Source organism: Anastrepha obliqua, chromosome 4 (assembly GCF_027943255.1).
Source record: "Anastrepha obliqua isolate idAnaObli1 chromosome 4, idAnaObli1_1.0, whole genome shotgun sequence".
NCBI classification, from domain to species: domain Eukaryota; kingdom Metazoa; phylum Arthropoda; class Insecta; order Diptera; family Tephritidae; genus Anastrepha; species Anastrepha obliqua.
Window position 1 is genome coordinate 64,723,398 of NC_072895.1, and position 25,973 is coordinate 64,749,370.

At 36.2% G+C, this 25,973-nt stretch overlaps 1 protein-coding gene across 4 annotated transcripts in view; it reads right to left on the reverse strand.

The window, feature by feature from the left end:
* Nucleotides 1–24,155, reverse strand: part of LOC129245222 (FK506-binding protein 2) — a 65,953-nt gene extending 41,798 nt beyond the window's left edge. The window contains exons 1-2 of one of the 4 annotated variants that reach the window (XM_054883261.1): nucleotides 15,317–15,405; nucleotides 15,204–15,255 (exon numbers count right to left, since the gene is read on the reverse strand). The gene's annotated coding sequence lies outside the window, so the exon portion shown is untranslated. Of the gene's footprint in view, nucleotides 1–15,203; nucleotides 15,408–23,842 lie in introns of those variants that run through there. The other 3 variants (XM_054883262.1, XM_054883260.1, XM_054883263.1) reach the window with 3 other exon arrangements.
* Nucleotides 24,156–25,973: the final 1,818 nt, after the last annotated feature.

Below are 25,973 nucleotides of genomic sequence, written 5' to 3' on the forward strand. Positions count from 1 at the left end.
TCAGGCGAATACGGTAGTTGCGGAACGATATGCGTGGAATTTTTGGCGAAATGGTCACGAAGAACGAGTGCAGTGTGAGACGGTGCATTATCGTGATGCAAAAACCAAGAGTTGTTGGCCCATAATTCTGGTCTTTTTAGATGAATTGCTTCACGTAAACGACGTATAACGCTTAAACAATATTCCTTATTAACAGTTTGGCCAGGTGGAAGGAACCCATAGTGCACCACACCACGAAAATCGAAAAAAAACTGTCATCATGACCTTTATTTTTGAACGACTTTGACGTGCTCATCTCCCGTAATGATGCATTTGAGCTTGTCCTGATAGTCTGAAAGCATTGTTTCACACACATCAACGCGATGACTTTTTTCCAAGTAATTGAGAGTTTTCGGTACCAAACGAGATTTGACTTTTCGTACGCCCAAATGGTCTTTCAAAATGGTTTTCACAGATCCTTCTGATATTCCGATCATATCAGTAAGTTCTTTAACAGTCAACCGACGTTTTTGAGCACTAACTCCTTCACTTTATTGACGTGTTGGTCATCTGTTGACGTCGATGGCCGTCCGGAGCGCTCCAAGTCATCAACACGTTCTCGACCCTCTTTGAAGTCTTTGTACCACTTATAAACATTTTTCTGCGACATGGTCGAATCACAAAATGCCTTCTGCAACATGCTAAACGTTTCCGCAGCCGAAATTTCATTCCGCAAACAAAATTTGATGGCACTTCTCTGCTCAATCAAATCAGACATTGTAAAAATCGAAAAATGGACTCTTGGTCATTTGGTAAACACAAGCGTAAATATATTACTGATAATGACATTCACATGAAAGTTGGCTCAGATGTTATTAACAGTGCTGCCAACTCATGAAAAAAATAACTAGAGCGAAATTTTAATCCCGCGAAGTTTGACAAATGAATTCACCTTACTTTTTGCCCACAGTAGTATTATTACTACCCTATAAAGAGCACACGTTCCCATTATTTATGAAACTGTAGTTTACTCAAGTTACTACCCCGGAAAACTTTGCGATGGCATATTCTGTTAACCCACATTTGAAAGACACTACAGAAACTTTCTATCTCTATCTTATGAATGACTGGTACGACGTTCGATTTAAGGTACGAATTTAAGGTTTAGACTAATCTAATTTTTTTATTTCGTACCTCTCTTGTCAAACAGCACGCGGAGTCTCTGATCACTCCGCTATTTGTCAATTCAATAAAAGCCGAAGTAAGTTGAGGCTTACACAAAGATAGAAGAACGCTCGTGTTATGCGCAGTCCTTACAACTTGGGGCAGAATGTCCCTGCCACAATTTCCATGGGATGAAAAGTCCCGAACCTAACCCATAGATGGCGTGCATTCACTTCTTCCTCATTCCTGTTCTTGATGGAAATTACGTTGTTATTTATCAGCTATTGTAATTTTGAACAAAAGGAACGTGTTTTCTTTGTTAAGCCTGGGAATCTTCAGAAGGTGTTACGCATCGTTATATCGTAATGTACTTCACATCCATCTCATGCAAGGAGCTCCTTCATTCCATACCTATTTTCGAGAAGTTGATAATGAAATGTAGGAATTTGACAGCAGACTGGCTGTTGGAGTAAATTTCAATAGAACTTTTTTAAATAAGGCTGCCTTACTTACTGCTGTTAACTTAGCCTAAAAGTCACGATAATGTACCGGGTGTCACAAATTGAAGTTCACTAAGAGCTCTCTAAATTAGATGCCACTTCCAATCTTATAGACTTGCTTTGATCCAACAGTAAAATGGCTAAGGTCTGAGATCCGTGGGTTTTTTCATTCATTGCTTTCGCAAATTCTTGTGAAGAAACTATTTTCAAAGCAAAAGCGAAGGATCGTGTAGTCCAGCTCACAAAGGTCTTCTGGGATTGTCTCCGAAGGACTTTCCTGACCAGATTTGCATTCAATTTAGTTTGATTGCAACCAGCCACGTATTTTTCATACAATTGTTTTGCAAAAAAAGCACCGGAAAGTGATTTAAAGGTGGGGAAGAAACCAGTTTGCCCGCGACAAGCAAACATGCTCTTCATAGCAACCTTTCTGCTTTGCTCCTGGATTTTGGTTTTTCTAACGCTTGCTATAAGACACAAACTCCATATGAAAGAAAGGCTCTGACTACCTTTGTGTAAAGTCAGTGCACTATATGTGGCTCTTTTTGCTATGGCTTCATTGCAGGCGTATAGGGCGACAATGGATTCCCTGGTACGCTATTACAAGTTTTGGTTCTAGTTTAGCTTCCTATAAAACATTACTCCAAGGTTGTTGATGCTATTGTAATAGCATAAGCATTAACCTTAAATGCTTGACGAGTGCTACTGGAGTGAAGGATACAAATCCGGATCGTTCCGGTAACGCAGAACTGACTGCCAACGTATTTTACCCCGATAGATAGCTTGAGCCGGATCCTGTTTAAATGCGGTGGTTGGAATGGAGATATAAAGTAAAATTTCGGTCTTAGTGGTATTGACGCTGTGCCTACTTTATTTGAATTCAGTGCCCCCTAGATTCGGGAGTTGCTTTCCCGGTACTGCGAGTATAAGATAATTTTTAAATTAATAAATTTTTGTTTATTGTATTGTATTTTAATTGATATTAGCGATTTGAGTTTTACTCTATTTAGATGTGCTTTAACTACATAGATGTACGAGTATGTAATGTTAATCAAAGCTTCAGAAATTTATTAGTAATTCACGCACATCGCCGCCATCAATTTCAAGTCGTACATCCCCCATTCGGAGCCATATCAGCTACCAATCAGCAGCAATTTTTATTCATACCACCAATTTGTCTTGGCTGGCGCATCGAATTCAATGCCGGTAGCTTTGTTATTGTAAATTTGTATTTTGCATGCAGCTGCAGTTGTGTGGATCGGATGATGGCCAAACAGTTGCATAATAATTAACGAAAGCTGTAAAGCTGAAGAGATTACGCACTGGCGCCGAATGTCTACAGCAATGCAGCAACCGGCCATCTGATCTAATAAACAACCTGCCATTGGCACAGTGCAACATTCTTAATTTTTTCCTTATAAATGTGTTAATGGGTAATGCTGCGGAAGATAGTTATACGAATATTTTATTAAATCTCAGTTAAGTAGATATTTTGAAAATACCAAATTCTCTTTCTTTACTCGAACTGACAGCAACTAGAAATACTAAGCGAATTTAAGTCTTCGCGTGGGACGTATGCAGAACTATTACGCACTCCGACACAAAGAAAATTACCCAGAATCGAAATGAAAAATGATAATTTTCCTTGATTTCAAAAGCTTTCACCTCAATTGTTGGAATGAAAAGAATCATTTCGATCTTACTCGTAAAAAGCAGCAAACCACATGAAAATAAGTAGGAACTGAGTCCCTTGGTTTATCAAACTGGCCTCATAGGTGGTTTTGAGGAAACTATACTCTTCAATTTCAGAAGTGATGTAATTGTGATTGTGACTGCCAATTAGTAGGGAGTCACCTACTATTTCGAAATTTCAACTGGCAAAACCATCGTTTGTGTGACGACAGAAGATAGTTTGTCTTGTCTTCGCCTTCCACTAGTCCTTTGAACTTCTTTAACTAAATTAGAAAATAGAGGAGAGATATATCAAAGGTCAGGGCGAAAAAGTCTCTTAGGCATTGTTAGAGGGACACATGCCTAGAGTTCCATAAATTTCATCAACACTTCAATTCATCTATACTCATCATTAAACACGCACTCAAACAATATTAAGCCAAGCAATGACAAAACAGTCCCATAAGATTTTTTGGTACAAAACCTTATAAACATGAGATACAGATTACTAAAAACATTTATTAGAAAAATGGAATTGTCTTCTTCTAGGCTTCTCTACATCTTATTCTTCTATATAAATATTTTCTAATACTGGCCAATACCTGAAGACGCCATAAAATATCTACATGGCCAATATGCTTTAAATATTAGATACACACACTTTGTGGCGAAATATGAGAAACGAATACTGCAAATTGAAGCGCGATGACCACCATAGCGTACATGATTCAATAATAAAAGGTTTGCTCAGTAAGCAGCTTTCTCATTCCCTCTTGACAAATCGGCTCCCTTAGCAAGACACTGGGTTGTTAACTCTAGAAATTTTTAGCAAAAGTGGAAGAAATGTAAAATTTGTAGGAAAAACATTTCGTTTTCAAAAGGGTGTATAAGCACTTGCTCGGTATGTGAATAACCAAGACGATATGGAAAACATACTGACATACAGCTTAAATCAGGATATCACAAAGCATCTTTTTGGGGCAATGAACATGAAAGATGGACGTTTTGACAATTTGAGTCCAATGCCTTTCAAATACAGGTGGGGGAAGTACTTACTACGTTACTTCAAAGATAAATAAGTTACCAACAAGAGCTCATTTAGCAATATGGAACTAATCATAGCCTCGTGATGGCAGATGGCTTTTTATGAGGAGTTTTTTCATGGCAGAAATACACTCGGAGGTGTGCCATTGCCTGTCGAGGAGCCTCTGCTATTACAAACAACATTTTCTATCATTTGGTGTTTCATGCCCGTGGTAGTTTGTCAAGTAGTTAGGAATGAATAATCGCGACTTGGGGGTCAAAACTCCAAACTTATGTGGGCATAGCATAGTAAAGCAAAGCACAAGGAATTCATAAAGGCCATACTGCTTAGGTAATATTATAGCTTCATATTGGTTAAACTTCCCAACTTCGAGATCAGGTTTCAATTTAAAAATTAATTCGCAAAATATCAGTCTGGGTTTAACTTAAAACATTTTTTTTAATATCATTCCTGGCAATTTATGTTTGTACCAGTTATAATTTAAGTAAAAAGAAAACGTGTTTTGCTACCATTTTTACCAAAAAGGTATTTAATTTTTCCACTTTCTACGCCCTTCTTAAATGCGACCTTTTGTAAGGGAGTGTCAAAATTCTAAAGTCACAAGTGAGCAAACCTTTAATAATTGAATCATGCATAGCGTAGAGTTTATTCAAAAATGAGTACGAGTATACGCTTTGAGCCACACTGTCATAACAAAAAAGCTTAATTCCACTGTCCAAAACTGGATGCTCAACACGAACAAACGCTAATCATTATAAAAGATTATGCCTTCAGGTATGTTTTTTTTCACGGAGGTTGCGATTGTTTAGGCAACCTTTGGTAGGTTGAATTACATTCTTAGCATTTTACCCGTACAACCAATTTTACCCCCAACTCAAATTCACTTTTATTTCTATCTCTGATAACACAAATTCACTTTTATTTCTATCTAAGCTAAACAATTGCGTAACGTCCAAATCGATTCGCCCTAATGTTCATAGTTCTATGATAAGGAAGGGTCTGCTATAAAACTCTCTGGACAAAAATTATATTTGCAGTAATTTTATATATATTATTTTCGATAAATTACTCGCACTTGCGCCAAAAATTTTAAAACTTGAATCATCTTCCGTAATTATTCACGTTTGTTCGTGTGATATAACATTTTTGTAAAATTGTTGAACAGTGTTATTATTACGTTACCTCTTGCGTTGTACGTATGATTTGACTAGTTCTAAGCCCGCATCCTTATCGAAATGTTAGTGGTTATCCCATCTAATATTTTTTGTTCATTCTTCCAATGCTCTCTAGACATGGACGGTAACCTGGAAACGCCAAGGCTGTCATATGTCTGCCTTTTCTTCTAAAACTTCAAATTTTAAGGTAGGAGCTTCACGCTGAAATATTTGGGCAAACTGTTATTGCCCTACCACTTTTTTTTATATAATTTTGATAAAATGGTAATGAAATCATTTTGACGGCCTCTTGAAAAATATTTGGTTAGCAGTTCTCTTCGTTTTCAGAATAATCCGGAAATTTAGTATGTAAAATTAAATGAAAAGGAAACTTAATTAATTATTTAATTTTAATTATTTAATTAACTTTAATAATTAATTAACCTTAGGAAGTTTCTAAAGGAAGGGACTAAGTATGTATAGTTTTTTTTTATGAGAGAAAAACGGCTTTAATTTCCCGCGCCTCCCTAAATAAAAGTAAATTCACTTCTTCATCTAATGAGATACTGTTTCCGTAATTTTTCCATAAATTAATCATCCAGTTTTGTCTTTGAATAACTTTTTAGTCATGATTTTGAGTGATGAAAATTTTTATCTTGACCTTCACGCGCTCCATTGCAAATATGATTGACGTACGACACTATTTGTAAAAATTGTAAATCTCTCTATAGAGGGTTTAATTTCGTACCACATATTAGATATCGCCATGAATTTTTGCACAATAGAAAACAAGAGTCGTGTACATAAATATACGTACAATTTTGTTTTTTGGTTATGGTGTGCTTCCAACAAACGAGCGATCGTTGTAGTTAATGAGAATATCTCTTTGGTTTTTATTTGAAGTATGTAGACCCTTGAGTTCTTTGAAATTTTCTTAGCATAATGGAACATAAATATGGCGGAGACCATTAAGTGCGGAGCTTAAAGGTTGACCGAAATATGTTTTAACTCATAGATACGAATGTTGTCTTTTATATTTTATGCCGTTGCAACCCAACGTGTGATGAGCTATAATTCGATATTTTTATCGAAAAGATTGGTATTTTTTAGGATAAAGTTACATATAACGTTTTGTGTTATGAGCTTTATTTGTTGCAGTAAGTTGCAAAATTTATCACTCCCAAAAGATGGTATATTTTTGTGGGGTGATTTATTACGACTGATAATTGAGTCAGGAATGTATTGATCGACTTACTTCGACTTTTGGCATTAAAGCACCACACTAAGACACTGCGAAATGTTGGTACAACGAATTCCAACGTGGTCTTTAATCCTTGCAGGATGAATTTCGTGAAGGCCCTCCAAAAACGATTGTTATGCCAGAAACAATCGAAGCCGCGCCTAAATTGATAACGCCAGATCATCATGTAATATATCGTAGGATAGAGACATATTTGGGCATTAGTGTGACTAGCATACATTCAATATTGCACGAACAGTTGGCCGTCAAGAAGATTTTTTCTCCCTCAAAAAAGTACTCGAGCCGATTGGTGTAAAGAAATATTAAATAAACTTAGCCATGGTAGTTCCAAACACGTCTATTACATCTTCGCAGGTGACGAAGTTTTAATCTATGCATATGAGTCTTAAAACAAAAACAAAAACAAAACCGCAATTGACGATATTTTATGTTAGAAGACTAGCTTAATCCAACGCAAGTTGTTCGCGGAAGAAGACAATCGAAATAAACGGTCACCAGCTTCCTTGGCCCGGAGCCCGTTCTGCCACTCCCTTCTGCAGCCAGCAAAGCCACGGGTAACAAAATGGTTACTGCAATCCACAAGCGAGCTTGGCAGGCTGAGAGAGGCAAAACTGATGTTATCTGTCATGTCTGACCGACTGTCGCAGTGCCTCCTGTCACTAAGCAGAGGGGACTGTAGGAGGCTGGTTAGACTGATGACGGGCCACTTTCTATGGACAAAGCACATGGAAAATGTAGTGCAGACAGTGCACGCTGCCCAGCAGGTGGAGAGGAGTATGAGACGGCGGACCATTTTCTGTGCGTCTGCCCAGCCTTCGCTCGAATCAGCTTTCGGGTCTTTGGCACTGATGTGTGACCACCTTGGCTCCTTGGCACGACAAGGTTTATTCAGATTTCTTCGGAGGTCGAGTAGATTTAAAGAAAATTAAAAAGGGTATACGAGTGCAGTACAATGAACCTAATTGAGTCTGAGTGCTGCACTTGCTAGTCTGTCCCGACAAAAAAAAAAAAACGGTCACCTCTTTTTTCGGAAAATTTTGTCAACTGCCCAAACTTAAAATAGTCAATTCTGAGTGCTACACAAGTGCCATTTACTAGCCAGAAATTATCCCAGAGTTAAGCAAAGCCAACCATCCAAGACGAATAATCCTTTATCAAGGCAATGCGAAATCTCACGTATCGCCTCACACAAGAGAGTATTTGAACACTAAAAAATTGAATTAATGGTCCATCCACCTTACAGCCCTGATTTGACACCTAATGATTTATTTTTGTTCCTGAACATCAAAACTTAAATGCAAGATGTCAACGTTTTTCAACGCATGAAGGAGTTGTTGAAGCCCCTATACAGCTCGTTTTCGATGTATCCACATCTGCTTTGAAAATTGGTTCAAGTAAACGCAAAAGGAGAATATTTTGAAAAAAAAAAACAAAGCAATTTCCATTATTATTTTTCCGTGTTTTCATTACTCGGAGCAAAATATTAAAAGCAACCCTCGTACTATGTTAGCTATTGACAGTTGATCCAAATTATAGTAAATTATTCTTTAGTGATTATTGGAGCGAGCACTCAACTTGTAGACCTAATTGATATTTTTCAATTATTTATTCTTATAATTTTAACGATTTCTGCCCAGTGTAAAAAATACTTCATCACATACCGGCCATTCATGTTTAGTACATGCGTATCTACATACATATGTAATAATGCATGTATGTACGTGTGCAGGAGTATGAATCTTCATATTATTACCGCAGCTATTTATATGTATGTACATATATATGTATGTCTGTAGCATTTGCAATTTCCCATTGTATTATGCAATCGCGGTTTCTTTTCATTATTATTGTTTTTCTTTGTGGAGGTGGAACGAATTGTGAAATTCGATTTTCCTCCTTCTCCTTCTCCGCCATCTGCATCTACATACTATGTGCATACATACATATGTCTTTTATATTCAAATGCGCCATTCAAAGAAAGTTTCCAAATAAAACCCAAAAACGCATGCGCAACGCAATTTCGAACTTTGGCTGTTCGTTGGTGAAATCGCCACTTCAAATGTTGGCCACATTTATAATTATCAACATTTGGCAGAGTGTTACATAAAAAAAACGATGACCACACGGGAATTAATGATGCTTGAGTGGGTGTTTTGTTTGGGCAAATCCACGCATATTGAAAATATGAACCAAATAAGTGTTTGAAGGTGAAAACATCATTAAAAAATAAGAAATTATTTCTATGAAATAGCAAAAGAAAGTATGTGAAATAATTTTTGTTTTTTTTCCCTCTATTATATGGAGGGCGGTAAAAGTACCAAATCATTTGAGTAAATTAGTGCGTCGTGTATGTATTTGTATGTACGTGAAGTGGTAAAAGTTGCAGGCAACAAAACTTTTTAAACGCTAATTAAAGCGGAAAGTCATCAGAAATCATAGCATAAATTTTTTAATTAATATGTTATGAAAACGTGGAGTGGGGAAAAGGAATGTTAACAAGTGGAAACAATACAATTTTCGGAAGTGCTGAGAAAATATGCAATTAGTTTTACGCTTACGTGGTGACGGAAAACTGGTGCCAGCGTCGATGTTGACTAAAAACACGACAACTGAGAAATTATCTTTCTTTTTTAATAATTTTATTAACTGATACTACATAGTAGGCAGTTACTAAAATAGTATTCCTCAGTATAAAAATACCCGTATGACACCGAAAACTTGCTTATATCAAGATGGCTTAAGGGGATAGATACCTAAAAAATTTCGAAACAAAATTTTTTTTTCATAAAATATAATCCTTTAAGAATATGCCAAACAATTTTTTAGAACGTAAATTTAAGTATTTCTTATATAATATTATAGATCGTCAGCCGTGACGGCTCTATTCTTTGCGTTCGAGCGCTGGGTATAGTTACGTTGCCAACTTTAGATGCGTTTTTCTCAAAACTATATTTTTCGAATTGGTGTACACGATAACTCGAAAATTTATTCACCGATCTCCCCGAAATTTTGGACACATTTTTTTTATGATATTACTTTCTATGTGAATTTACAAGTTTTCGAAAATTTTTCGTAAAAATAATTTTTTCGAAGCAAAAATGGTAGGAAAATTCGCCCCAAAATTAATTTTTCTTTGAATCATTTTATTCCGCGAATTTTTTTTTTATTATTTTAATGTATAAATAATAATAATTGACTTCTTCCTTTTAAATAATTTTAATGAAAATCAGGGAAAATATGGCCGTTTACAGGTATCTGGCTCCTTAAAAAATAGTAAGTTGCAAAAAATAAATAACCCTGGTGTCAGAAATGTCAATTTGTGGTGCTATCGACAATTTCTTTAAAACCACCACTAAATTCGCCCGAAAAGAGTAGTTCCGGTAGATCAGGCTGGATCATCTGTGTCTCGTAGTTTTCATAGCTGTAAACAGAGGTTCTCGTATGTGATAAATTATACAGAAAGAGCCAACGAGTTGATTAAAAATGTCCTATGAGCCTTCTTCGACTTCCAGTAGGTTTTCGTTAGTACTGCCTCTCAGTCTACCACTGGGATACTGAACCTTGGGAATGTCAGCATGTAAGCTAAGAAAAATTAACTAACCAAACGAATTTTCTTAAATTTACTCAAAAGAGCAACCCAAAACTGATAAGAACTTTGTGATTCTCTTTCGCTGGGCTTTGTGCATACAATAAAGGTCTCTGACCTCGTATGACACTCTTACATGTGTATGTACAAAATGGCCCAAGTGCAGTTAAATTTTTGAATTGACACTCAAAATCTGTCAATCAGTGTTTGAAATTAGTCGCTTCAACAAGGAACTATTAGAAAGGTAGTACATTAATTGAAGATAAATTTTTAATGAGTCACACTTCCATCTCGGCGATTATGCATATGAAGAAAATTGCCATATTTGGTGATCGGGGAAAACCGAACGTGTAAGTTTTTGGTACGCTTATTAATTTAGATGTTAACTGAAATTGAAGATATGAACTCGGCCTATTTTTGCTGCATCAGATGGTCCACCAAGTCAAATGCCTTATAAATATTTTACGCACTATTTCGATAGTCTTGCTTTTAGTTGATTTAGAGCTGCCAATGGGCAGCCTCGCAGCTGGGAGTTGGTGCTGGTAAACTTTTTGCAGGATGCTTTGAAATAAAGACACCCTGCGGATGCTCATAAAATTATCCATATAACAGCAAAAATTATCGGCCGAACCATGTATGAGACAAAGCCGTAAGTTGCGCTCAACGGAGGAAGCCACATAAATGAAATTGAGTTTCATATATTTTATTTTATCTTTAAAAACATACTCTTATTTGCACCACCCTGTAAATACTTCATATACTTCAGTAGTTCTTGCCTTTGGCTTGTTTACCTTCTTTAGACTTTCTTCTCTTTTATTTTGACCTGATTGTTTTACTAATACACATACAGACATTTTATTTAAATGTTTGTTTGGTTTGTTTGTTGTACTTCTTTTTCTCTGATCAGCAGGTAGGTATTTGAATGTTCTAACTGTTATTTCACGACCACTGCAATAATTAACTCACGCCTTCCTCTGAGAGATGTGGAAATCACATACGCCTACATATGTACATATGTGCATATTATATGTGTGGATGTGTACAGAGAACCTATGTAAAGAGCTAGTTAAGTGAGCACGGTTGGCTGGGAGTACGATAATAATATGTACATCACACAATTGACCTGTACTAAATTTTCTATGACAAAATTCAAAAACGTTGTATCCGCTTAGAATTTTAATTTCTATACTTTTTTTAACGATAGGCAAAGTCTGTACTGAAAACTGCTTACGTGTGTGTTTCTTAGATGTTGTACTTGCGCTAGCCATTTAATTCGTACTCCTACGATTTCTCTGCACATACTTCCTGTTGAAAAATTATAAATACACCCTCATTTAAAATTTCTCGAAAATTTTTACAAACTTTTCAGTATTTCACCAAGCTTTCAACTTTCTCACTGGCATTTTTTTAGAATTTTCAGGCTATGAAGATTTTAGCCTATTAAATTTTAATATAACAAAGTGCAAGTTTCAAGTGTACAAAATACCGTTGATTTCTCGAAATTTTGCTTTTTTTTGTTGACGGTGCAAGGCATTTTCTCCATATAAAAAAAATTGGGGTATGTTCTTTTTATATAAAAAAAGGCATAACATCTCACATGGTCTGTCTACTTAAGAAGTTGAAAGCTTTGATGGGAAATTCGTTCGAAAAGTTTTGAAAAATTACTTGTCAAATAAGAGAAATCGATCTGATCCTTGTTGTGAGAAATTTTCACTTGCACCTTTACAAAATTCAATTCACACAACAATTGAAGGTAAACAACAAGAAACTACATAGTATTTGCAGCCAAAGGGACGGATGTTTGATTTAGTGCAATTTTCACATTTAAGGAGATAATAATAATCTGTGCTGTGCTTACTATAATCAAGCCTCAGAAAAAAAAAAAAAATTAATTGATTACAATTACTGATGGTCCAAGTAAAACCGTGGGCTTATACGAATATATTTTACAGAAATATCATTGAATAAGGAAGTACATTTTTATTAAGTTTTTTCAGATTTTCACCAGCAACATTTATCACTCAGTTTTATGGAAAGTTAGAAGAAATGTGATCTAGTTCGGAAGCAATCGAGATCCTTGCTGAGTACAAGGTAAGCCCACACCTTCATACAGCTAAATTTACCCATACCCTGAAGAAAATCTACTGTGCAGTGCTAAATTACCTTACTACTACTACTCTTTTTTCAATGCTACCAGAAGGTGTTTTTAAGAAAACGAACTAATCAGCCCCTATCAGCATTATACCAGTTATAGAATTAGTTCATAAAGGAGCAAACGGGAGGTGATTGACACTATGAAGATTAGTATTCGTATAATTTTCTTTGCGTGAGTCCTTAACTTTTGAAGTATTCTTATTTATTGTAATAGACGAATATATCTTTGGCGCACACCACTAATGGGGCATTTTGCAACTGGTACTGGTTCCATTCACTCTCAAACTAGTATGACTTCTTTCATCGAATATTAGTTTATAAACAGCAAAGTTTCGGCTATTCACTACTAGGCGCATTTCAAAAGCATACACATATACGTATGTATGTATTATAGTGTTTTTTTAAATTCCAAGCTAATGATTTCGTATGCAAGACCAAATAGAAGTCAAGCCCCAAGCTTAAACAGATTAAAAAAAACCTATATAGTTATGTACGAACTACAATATGTATCCATAAATGAGGTTCCCTTTTGGATATTTAATACATACTGATGGTATTGAAACAACTTCATTCATACAACATAAGTATTATGTCGCAACAAATAAACAAAAAACTGAGAATGAGATCAACCGGTAAGAACACTCGCATTCGTATTTGAGTAAATACTTTGGAGGAAGTGAAAGAGAACGGAGAGACAGAATAATTGTGCACATATGGATGTGCAGCGAGTATGTAGATGTACCCTGTAGGAAAAACTAATTTACTTTTGCTCAATGATGTTCAGTTCGGTACTTAGGCTGAAAACCTAAATTAGTTGAAGAAAGATGATATACGGTTATTATCTTTAGAAAATCACCTGCATCTTGGCTTCCGAGATCATGTCATTTAACACAGTACCTGGCCTGAGCAACTAAGCTAAAATCCATTTAAGACGGGACTCCATTTTGATAATACACATATTACAGCTTTTGATGTATATTATTTGGGGCATATTGATTAAATCATTCCCTATCGCAGGGATCACAGAAGATTGAAATGTTTCTTGATCCGATCGGCGAGCTTGAAATTGGCATAGGAATTATGAACAATATTCGACATTGTACTAAATGCCCAGTGAGAAAATTTAAAGGGTAGGGACAGGTGGGTTATGAATTCGACAGTTTGTCGAAGGAAAGAGAATGCAGCCCGACAATTCTCAAAACATCTTACCCATAAGTACACCATCCAAATTTGGCGAAAGCCGAGCGCTGACAGAAAAAATGCGCTGGACTATTCTCATTCTCCAAACAAAATATACGTAATAAATCATGGACGACGTATTGAGGTAACCATTTGTCGTATGTATTGCACCAAAGGCTCTCATGAGTTGGAACCCTTAATGTATTCGATTGGATTTGCTATGCTTGGCCCTAAAATCAACTCTGGTCTAATCGGACGCTCCAAAAAACCACAGTTCGCCAAGTCATCAGAGAGTTAGTTGTCTTGAATATTACAATGTCCTGGCACGCACACAATTTCGAGCCGATTCAACTTACGTTCTTGGATGATTCTGCGTCATTATGCCACAACAGTATACGTGACGAACTTAACATTGGATTGCAATCCCTTACTATTCTGGAAGATTTTTTTGGTAATGGCAGTGATAAGAGTGGCTTTAATATCTGATGACAGATGCATACATTGTCACTCTACCACTCTGGGAATCCTTGATACGCTTACAAAGTTAAATAGTCGGAATGAGAGATTTCTGTGAGAATGAATGAGACTTATGTATGTACTATATGCTACAAAGCATATGCCTGCATTAACGCTACTAGACTATTTTTAATACTTTATTTGATCGTACTGTTTTTTTATCCCAATTTGTAACCCTAAAATTGTATATTTACTAATATAGAGAAGAAGAAAAAAGTGGTCTAGTTATGGCTATAACTTCACTTCAACTGCGCCACTCTGAAATTAGTTTTCCCTGCAGGGTGTTTTTATGTATTTGTTTCGTTATCAGGCCATTCATTGACTTTCGAAAAAAAACTTAGTAATAGATTAACTTGCCTCGCTGGCAGAGCAATTATTAGTTACTTCTGCATTTCACTTTGCCCCAAACGATGAGGACTGTTTTTGTAAGTTTTGGTGTTATCTGTGGAAACTGCGTGTGCATATGTATGTATGTATGAATGTGTGAAGGCATATACATGTGCTTCTTTGCTTTTAATTTGTTGACTCTATCGTACATTTTCTGTTGTTGTTGTTGTTCAAATTCCCCTACACTCGTGTCATTCACCGCTCTGAACACATAATGTTCTCAAAACCCTCATGCATATATATTTGTATGTATGTCACACGCTCAGCACCATCGCTCTCGTATAGTGCCATATCCGCCTTTTTCTTAATTCTTCAATTTCTAATTATTTTTTCGTATTTATTATACATTTTATTTTTATTTTATACATTAAATTTCAAGTCCTTAGTGCAACACGCGATTAGTAAAGTAATACATATTTAAAGGTCTACGCGATAAAATTTTCGAATTCTTCTCCCTTCCGCTCTTTCTTCTATTTATTTGACAGATAATGAGCGTAATAGGCCCCCGCCCCACTATAAGCGCCGGCAAAGGTATATTTTTGCTTACACTTTTATACAATATACAAATGACTTTTGCACTAGAACCGAGAAACCACGTCATAATTACCTGCCAGGTACTACGAAGTATTCAAGCAACAAACAACTTTAATTGTATGCAACTGTGTGAAACACCAAAATTAGTAATCCAATAAAAGGAATGAAGGTAATAGCAATAGCTACCAAGTGTTGAATTTTCAACGCGCGTACTAAAACTGAGCCAATGAAAATTAACAACCGATGCGATTGACGAGCAGATCTCAACTGAATGTTGATCGTTTCACCGTACTGCGAGCAAAGCTAAGCGACCCATCTCATAGCAGCAGCAGCATAGTCAATAACAAATGTAAGAAACTTGTTCACTTGATCACTCGATGACCATTCGTTGGTTTTCTCCATGACAAGTAGAAAGAAAGAAGTTAAATTTCATGTTGAGGGAAAGAAAAATAAAGTAATAGATTATAATTACTCAGGAGAATGCTGCTCCGCCTTAGTAACATTTCGTGTAAGAGTCAAAGAGTATAAATCTCAAAGGCGAATGAAAAAGTGTATTGTGTGAATTTCTCCGACAGAAAGTACACGTGTCATACAACAAATTTTCTCTGTACTGCATGACAGAGAGGCTAAGCGATTTTTGATTTTTTAATATTTGATCCCTACATAATTTTGTTTAGTGGCCGCCGTAGCCAAGTAGGTTTTTTGAGTGACTAACTTTCGGTTGGATATGAAGCATTAAATGTTAGAACAAGAGCGGTCGTGTGACCTCGGCAGTCACTGGTCTGAGTCCCTGCATTAAAATATTGAAACACATACCACAAATTGGAGGAAGTATCCGAGCGAGCAGTTATATGTACAGATATGTGTACATATATAAGTGTATTAGGGGTATCAATCCCGCAATCACGAAAATTTCGGGATTAGTTAATATGAGGCCCGGAATAACTTATGATATCTATTATGTTAAATTGTTGGAAAGATTCAGAATGAAATATTTTTGAAATAAAATTAGCATTAACCCAGATTACAAAATTTCTCATTTTGCCGTGTAAAAGACCAGTATGCGTCCGTAACATAGCGAATTCGGGAGCATGTGGAATACTTATTTGTAAAGTGTTGACTTTGTCGGACGATTTTATTCGCAAGAAATTTTTATCTCTGTTAGAATACTTAATTTTAAATGCTTTTCCGTTCCTTAATTCATTTGAACAGATAAAAATATTTTTTATAAAGAAACATATAAATTTCGGCAACTTTTTCTTCCTTTTCGTAACTTCATATAATTGTTACCAGAAATTTTAGTTACCGCCAACTAGGTGGAAGCTACTCAGTAACAACGAAAAATCAATATTTTTAAAATTTTTTATTAAAAAATAATAGTTTAAAAAATAATACACAATACATAGTTTAAATAAATATAAATTTATAACCACGAAAAATTATATTATTTAAAAGAAGAACTTTCTTTAAAAGTAGATTTAGCATAAGAATATGGTATGAAGCAACTCACGTTTTTTGAAAATTATGTAAATTTTTGTTTGTTATTTATTTTACTCTTACATAAAGGTTGTCAAAAAAGTCTTGCGGTATTTCCGCTAGAGCTTTTGGAAAGCTCTTTTCACGTGCTAACACGTGTTTGATTAATTGATGTTTGCTTTTAGTCGTTCGTGAGTTATAGCGTCGCAAACATGGAGCAAAATAAAGAGAAAATACGGCATATTTTACAGTACTACTACGATAAAGGCAAAAATGCATCTCATGCTGCCAATAAAATTTGTGCAGTTTATGGACCCGATACAGTTTCATTTTCCATCGCACAACGATGGTTTCAACGTTTTCGTTCTGGTGCAGAGGTGATCGAAGATGCGCCACGGTCCGGAAGACCTGTCGTCGAAAATTGCGATAAAATCGCTGAATTGATCGAAAGAGACCGGCATAGTAGCAGCCGTAGCATCGGCCAAGAGCTGGGCATGAGTCGTCAAACCGTTATAAACCATTTGAAGAAGCTTGGATTCAAAAAGAAGCTCGATGTATGGGTGCCACACGACTTGACGCAAAAAAACATTTTTGCCCGTATGGATGCATGCGAATCGCTTCTGAATCGCAACAAAATCGACCCGTTTTTCAAGCGGATGGTGACTGACGCTGAAAAGTGGGTCACTTACGACAACGTGAAGCGCAAACGGTCGTGGTCGAAAAGCGGTGAAGCTGCCCAGACGGTGGCCAAGCCTGGATTGACGGCCAGGAAGGTTCTTCTGTGTGTTTGGTGGGATTGGCAGGGAATCATCCACTATGAGCTGCTCTCCTATGGCCAAACGCTAAATTCGGACCTGTATTGCCAACAAATGGACCGCTTGAATGCAGCACTCATGCAGAAGAGGCCATCTTTGATCAACAGAGGCCGAATTGTCTTCCATCAGGACAACGCCAGGCCACACATATCTTTGGTGACGCGCCAGAAGCTCCGGGAGCTCGGATGGGAGGTTCTTTTGCATCCACCGTATAGTCCGGATCTCGCACTAAGTGATTACCACCTATTTCTGTCAATGGCGAACGAACTTGGTAGTCGGAAGTTGTCCACAAGAGAGTCCTGTGAAAATTGATTCTCCGAGTTTTTTGACAATAGGGAAGCGAGTTTCTATAAGAGGAGCATTATGAAGTTGGCATCTCGTTGGGAACTCGTCATCGAACAAAACCAATTTTATGAACAATTGAAAATTCAATAAAAATACCGCAGGACTTTTTTGACAACCTTATATATTGTAAAAATATTTTCTACTCTTCAGCTCTATCTGTCGTTAAAGCGTGGTTTTTTAGTTTTTTAAACAATTATTTATTACGATTTAGGAATACAAACTTTTCGCATAAATTGCATACCAAAAGTACAAATAGTCCTTTCTAAAATATACAATGGTTCATATAAGCACCATTTCGTCTTCGCAAAATTTTCCCTTTTTTGTGAACGAATGTTCCATGGCACTTCATACTACATACTGCTATATACTTGTATGTACATATCAAACATAAATATCATTGAATCTCAGAACCGACGTTCAAAATATTTCATTTGCATGGGAGGCACCAGTCAAAAGCTGAGATTGAGTAAAAGTAAAATTAGGATATCTAATAAGTAGTAAAAAAGTAAATAAAGTTTCTTTTCCTCGCACCATAACTCGTTATAATGATACTCTAGCATTGCGAAACGTCATGGAGGTGGTCATCAAAAGATTGCAACGTCCCGTGAAATGGTTCAAAAAGCGAATAAGCGATTTCAGCGAAATCCCCGAAGAAGTGCCAATCAAATGGCGAAAAAACTAAAAATATCTGACCGTAGCATCCGCCGTAGCATAAAATTCGAGTCTTACAAGATCCAAAGCAGCGCCTGCCATTGGTAATGGTTTGGGCCGCTGTAACCGCAGATGGGCGCTCTCCAATCGTTTTCATCGAGCCTGGTGTCAAAGTAAATGCGAAATATTATCGGGAAATGATTCTTGATTATTCTTTTTGCGCCAGTTTGGAAAGCAAGGACCGAACTAAAAGATTCCCCAGTCTCGAGGCGCTGAAAAAATCCATTGTTCGCGAGTGGGCTAAAATACCTGCTAGTCACATTCGGGTAGCTTGCGATTCGTTTCTGGACCGTTTCAAGGCTATAATCAAGGCAAAAGGTAGTCATATCGAGCAAAAGTAAATTGATTCTTAATTTTGTACTATTTACACAAATTTTTTATTTCCAATTGAATAGAAGTAATTTTGTAAATAAAATGTATGGCTTTTTTAATTGGTTACACTTCGAGATTCGAACCCTGTATAAGCTACGCTCCAGTTAACCGTGAATTAACCGACAAATGAATTCTACCATCTCGTAGTCACCAGTGGAGGACTTTCATCAAAACTGCAAAACCTACATATATAATATTATATCTCAATATATTCTTCTTTATTAGAGGAATAAGTGCGTGAGAGCATTCCCTTAACATTTTACTTCTTACTTATGTATGTTAATTTGGGCTTGAGCTGAATCGCCACAAACATGAGCTTTTCAAGTACTCTCTAATGCCAGCCATCATCGTTTTCCACAGTATATAATTGGCAATATTATAAAAACTTAAAATCTAAACAAAAATAATTATAAAAACAACGAAAGTCTAATTTTGCCGAATATCTTTGAGAGCTCCATCAACCGCCTCCACTGCCCTGGAATTAGTCATGGTGTGCTGGTAATTCATTATTAAGCTGATATAGTGTAAAATCCTGACATTATCACCTTTCTTGGTGTTGATATATATTGGCTGTTTACTGACGCCTAAATCTTACATTTTATACCTTTTAAGAGCGTGATACTTGTATTTACTTTGGCAGGGTCTTTTGAAGGAGAGAGTTTAGCCTTAAGCAAATTTTAAAAAGCTAGCGGGTGATTAGCTTCGGTGTTTGTCATCACCAAATGTCTGAACCGTTAGCGTGTACATTCTTGGCAGAGGTATATTTTTGTATTTAAGAAATATATGCACATAGACAGCGCAGAATAGATCTTTCAGGCCCCCTTATAGTAATTTACAGATAATACTCTGGCTATAAATAAAAGCTTTCGACCGAGTGGGTCATTTATATTCTGAATTTGAATTGAAACGGACAGGAGATACCATTTTTCGAAATATCTCGGTTCGTGAGCCACATAGCGGGCCGATATTTTTTCAGCAAAACACTTGTTTTTCCTAGAGGAGTAGGAAGGTGCATTGATAGTAAAATACCTTAATGCAATTTAATTGAAATTCTGACAGAAACACATCCGTTAATAAGAAATAGACTGATAAAAGGAGGAAGGGGAGCATTCTCAAGAATAAACATTACTTTTAATGGTTTCACAAGGGTTTTGGAGAAATTTTGGAATCGTTACCTTAAAACAAGAAAAAGGCATCAAAGGTAAAATACGAGAGGGAGATGAGTCATGTTTGAACATGGTTTTTTGAGGGAATTTTGTGCAATTTAGTTTAAGGGCTGTTAACGGGTGCCGGTGTGTCTTACTGTTAACCCGCCCTTATGAACAAACTTTTATAAGTTTCATAAAATTGTTAAGATACGAGTTAATCACCTAAACTTTTATTTACCCCCTTAGGTACGGATATAATTGAGAAAATATTATATTTGCATGTGGAACGGATTTAATTTTTTGTTGCTTGGAGTGATATGTAAATGCAGTACATTTTACGTAAGAATTCATTTATTTCTAAAATATTAGTGACATAGGTAGTATTAAGATTACTATTACAAAGAATAGAATAAGAATTACAAAACAAAAGTAAATTAATAAAAAGAAAACACGTCATCAGCTCCTGGCCAAAGTGCATGACGAGTCTCAGACCATAGATAACTAGATGTGAAACTTATTCATTTTGAGAGAGAGCGCGCCCATGAGGACGTTTCAAAACTTGGCAGCACTCACACACTATGGGATTTTGAACAGCTGATAGGGGAAATGGCAGACTGCCAGAAGAAACGCGCCAAAAATAACAGATGAAAACAGTTCGTTTTTGCTTAATGGAGAAATGACGTGTTAAAATGTTTATAATTATTTGTCTTAAAATTAATTCAATTGAAATGTAATAATTTGAATTTAAGTGAGTTTGTAGAATCCAAAGCTCGTTATATCCTTTTCGACTTCTACTTTTAATTAGTCTTATGTACATAATGTAATTTTATTGAAAACTGTGTGTTGGTTTATGTAAATTTGTATATACGTAAATGTTCTATGGTTGAAAAGCGTAGGTAAGGGAATTGAATTTGTATTTGAGATATTTTACAAAAATTAAAGGTTGTTGTTTGAGAATTTTTTTTTTGTTACCCAATTTCTGTGTTATATTAAAAAATCGCAATAAGTCATGTTTTTAATTATAACTTATGTTTTTCGCGTTCATTACTTTATTATTATTAAATTACTTTTGTATTTCAGTTTTAAATAATTTCATTTACATAAAAATTTTTAAATTTTTTGCTTATTTATGTACATATTTCATACGGATTGTGCTTATTTTTAGTATATGTCGGTGTTTACGAGTGATAAAAGGCTATTGAGCAACCGCACACTAAATACTAACCTCAATGGTGGTGTGGAAACTAAAAACTCCAGACCTTTGGTTCAAAAATACCCAATTCATGTTTCTACCGGTGTGGCAATATTGGAAAATGTTATAAAAAATGCACATTTTTCAGCGCTCTCACGAGAAAAAGAGTTTCACATCTAGTCATCTATGTCTCAGACGTCAAATGAACCCAGGGGTACAATAATCGCTTATTCAAGTAGGTTTCTACTCGTATATACTTTATTATATATATTGTGTGTATTAGGGGTGCATCACTTTCCATAATCAATAAGAACCGGCACTGTTTTCCATGTGAATTATAAAATTTATTACATTTTAAGGCTTTCGCTAAAATGCCACGAATATAAGGGAACTGAACTCGTTTGAAAGTACCTTAAAAACTTGAGATTTTTATAAACAAAAGTAGTTTTAAAAATATGTTTGCCAAATATTCACCTCAGAAGATATAATAATTTAAGATTAAAAGGTTTGCATACATTTTTTTTTAATATAATTTTATTAATAGAATCAAGATATAATGATATTTACGAAAAAAAATTTGGGTCGTGAATAGGTTAACAAAAGAAAATATATTTGAATGAAGACTAGAATGGAAAAAGGAGTCTTCTAGGGCTGAATGGGTCAAAATTTGGTTGAAGTATATCTTCCAAAAAAAAAGGCGAAAAATATAATTACTTTGATTCCGTACAAATTTATGAACATTTTTATTATCTGACCATATTTTGTGGAAACATTTTTTCCTTAATATGTATATTTGTAAGGAGCACGATTTTCGTAGTTCTTAGTACTGTTTCGAAAGTTTTAAAATATAATAAATAAATACGAGGTGTGTTCAAAAAGTATCGAAACTTTATATCTCGCAGGTTTTGTGGCGATATGTTGGTACTTATGTCTCTCACTCATGCCTACGAGTTCAGCCATTTTGAATGTTCAGTTAATTGTTGACAGCTACTTTGCTTGCACGTGTTTCGGCTTGTCTTCGATTTTTACCTATTCAAAAAGATGGATCAAAGAGCCTGTATCAAATTTTGTGTGAAAAACGAAATTAAGTGTGCGGATGCATTCGGAATGTTGACTGTGTCATACGGAGAACCAACTTTGGATCAAAGCAACGTTTATCGGTGGTACAAAATGTTCTCAGAAGGCCGAAAAGATGTAAACGACGAAAAGCGTGCCGGACGCCCGAGCACTTCAACAACAGACGAAAAAATTAATGAATTGAAGAAAATGGTATTGGCCATTCGTCGGATCACCGTTAGAGAAGTTGCTGAGGACCTAGACATATCGATTGGCTCATGCCATTCGATTTTTTTTCAATAATTTGAGCATGAGACGGGTCGCTGCGAAATTCGTACCAAAACTACTCAATTTCGACCAAAATCAGCATCGCATGGACATTGCTAATGAGATGTTGGGCTCTGTCCGTAACGACCCAAATTTGCTCCAGAGGGTCATAACTGGTGACGAATCGTGGGTTTATGGTTATGACGTGGAAACCAAAGCTCAATCATCTCAATAGAAGCTACCGCACGAACCAAGACCGAAAAAAGCGCGCCAAGTTCGATCGAATGTAAAAGTTTTGCTTACCGTTCTCTTCGATTGCAGGGGCGTTGTGCAATATGAGCTCTTGCCACAGGGTAAAACGGTCAATAAGGAATATTAATACTTGCACGTTATGCGCAATTTGCGCGAATAATTCGCTAGAATCGCCCGGATTTGTGGAAGAACCAAAATCGGCTCTTGCACCACGATAACGCCCCTGCTCACACATCGTTGGTTATGAGCGACTTTTTGGCCAAAAACAACACACTAATGATGCAACAGCCGCCGTATTCCCCAGATCTGGCCCCCTGTGACTTTTTCTTGTTCCCAAAACTGAAGAGGCCCATGAATGGACGACGCTACGCTACGATTGACGAGATAAAGACGGCATCGAAGGAGGAGCTGAACAAGAAAAAAAACAAATATTTTTTGAGGTGTTTCGAAGATTGGAAAAAACGTTGGCACAAGTGCATACTATCTCATGGGGACTACTTTGAAGGGGGCAAAATAGATATTAATGAATAAATAAATAATTTTTGAAAAAACATAAAATTCGCGATACTTTTTGGACACACCTCGTATATAAACAATTCGCGCTTACGCCTTTTTTGGATGTGCTATTTGTGGTGTGCGACTTAATGTTGTTCCACAAATAGAGGGACCTACAGTTTCAAGCCGACTCCGAACGGCAGATATTTTTATGAGGAACTTTTTTATGTCAGAAATACACTCGGAGGTCTCACATTGTTGCCGAGGCGCGACCGCTGTTAAAAACAAATTTCTATTTCAAATAATGCTTCGTGCTCCTAAAATATAAACGCGCCAATATTAAAAAATTCACGACAATTTACAAACACTGTTTCAATGACTTGGTCGACGTCGACTACTAGGCGCTACTGGTATGCAAAAATATCTGTAATATTTTCTAAATAAAACACCTTTCTGAAAAGTTTAAGGGGAACACTGTTTTTAATTTCAGTTTGTTAACATAGTTTTGGTGCTTACTGTTGATATGTTCGGTTGGTGCATGTTTCAATATGTAAATGTAATTCTTGCAGTTATTTAAAATCACCTTTAAATCTATTATTCAGCTGTTTTCTTTTTTTAATCTTTGCATTACATAAATATCTACTGTTTATGATTAGTGCTAAGGTAGTTTGTTGCTATATTTTTTTTCTATTGTATATAATGATTCTTCTCGTTTCTCAGTTTCTATGTATGTATGTATGTAATTGCACACAATTTGATATGTATTAGGTTGCACTGCTATTGCTTATGGAAGCGCCTTTTTGACGGTGTCGTAGTTTAGTTTTTAGTATTTAGAATTTCAAAACAACTTCTATACAATTATCAACATGTTTTTCGTTTTTATTTCGACGCACGTACATAACTAGGGAAGCACGCGGGTAAGTAGTTTTTAACAAAAAATTAATAAAATCCACTCGATTGCAAAGATGAACAAGCAATGACTAAGGCGCACTGTTGCATACTGGCTGCTGTTTGAGCGTGAATTTGGTGGCGAAAGCTCTAACTGCGTGTGTGTGGGCACATGTTGCTGGCAACATGTTGCCACGCATACAGTCCCACATATTTTACACGCACTGAAAAAGACTCCGCCCATTTGGACATGCGCCCTTTCAAGCGGCACTTTATTTCAGACATTTTTATTTGACAAAAGGTTATAAAACGCAAATCGGTCGAGACAATAACGATTTTTCTTTTATTAAAAATTCATAGTATTGTTTAAAGAACGAGAAATTAAATTAGGAAATATATTCAGGTAATTTGCTATAAAAAGTATTTAATTACAATGACTTATGATCTACAAAATGCGACTTACTGCGGGTTTGCATTAGGCTGGTCTGGCTGCTCATTAAAAAGTTCACTGGTTGGCCGCAAGAGTCCAAAAAGGATTTTCTTAGTCATATGTCCACTTGTTCTTAAATAATATCGCTATTTTTGCCGAAGGCAATCATCCATAATGACGAATACCAACGAAAAACTATCAAGTTCCAAGAAGCATTCGTAAAGGAAGTGGTGAATGTACTCCACCACATCTTCATCTCTACAGCTCCCATATAAATCATTATGCTGAGCTCTGAACTGGGTTATTATTTGGCCAATATTCCAGTGCATCGTTTTTAATATCATAAATCAAGTATGGATTGGCAGATACGAGGGGTGCCTTTTATATTTCGGGATTAGGCAACCCTGGTGTTGCAATCTGACAACTGACAGCTGTATCGCAAAGTTTGACATTTTTTGGATTTTACGTACTCAGAACGTTTTGAAATACCAGCGCTATTTGTGTTGTTTACAGTAACTTAAAAGATTCATCTCGGTCCAAAAATGGAATTAAATCGTGAACATTTTCGTGCGATTATTTTTTACAACTTTCGACGTGGATTAACTCAGCAACATTGCATGGATGAACTTAATTCATTTTTTGGCGATGAAGCTCCATCAAGGACCAGTGTTTATCGATGGTATGGTCGTAGTTCACTCCAAGGCGAATTTCGTGAAGGTCGTCCAAAATCAGTTGTTGTTCCGAAAACCATTGATGCTGTACGCGAACTGATATTGCAAGATCGTCATGTGACCTATCGTGAGATTGAGACAATCTTAGGCATTAGTGGGACCAGGATACATTCAATATTGCATAAACATTTGACTTTCAAAAAAATTTGTTCGCGTTGGATCCCACACAATTTGTCAATCGCTCAAAAAAAGGCTCGTGTCGATTGGTCGAAGGAAATGCTCAAAAAATACGATCGCGGGGCTTCGAAACACGTCTATGACATCGTGACAGGTGATGAATCATGGTGGTACACAACCATTTGTTTGCTAGTTGTCTTCCAAGAAATTAGGAAAACCAATCGCCAAAGACCGATCACTCTTCACCAGGACAATGCGAGCTCTCACACATCGTCTCAAACAACTGCATTTTTGAGCACCCAAAACATCGAATTAATGGGTCATCCGCCGTATAGTCCTGACTCTGCACCGAATGACTTCTTTTTATTCCCGTACGTAAAAAACAAACTGAGAGGTCAACGTTTTTCGACACCTGAAGAAGCGGGTGCTTGTTTTGGAGGTACCTCATTCATAGTGGCAAAAGTGCTTCGACAATTGGTTCAAACGCATGCAAAATTGTATAGATCTTCATAGAGAATATTTTGAAAAACAATAAAGTGATTTTCGAT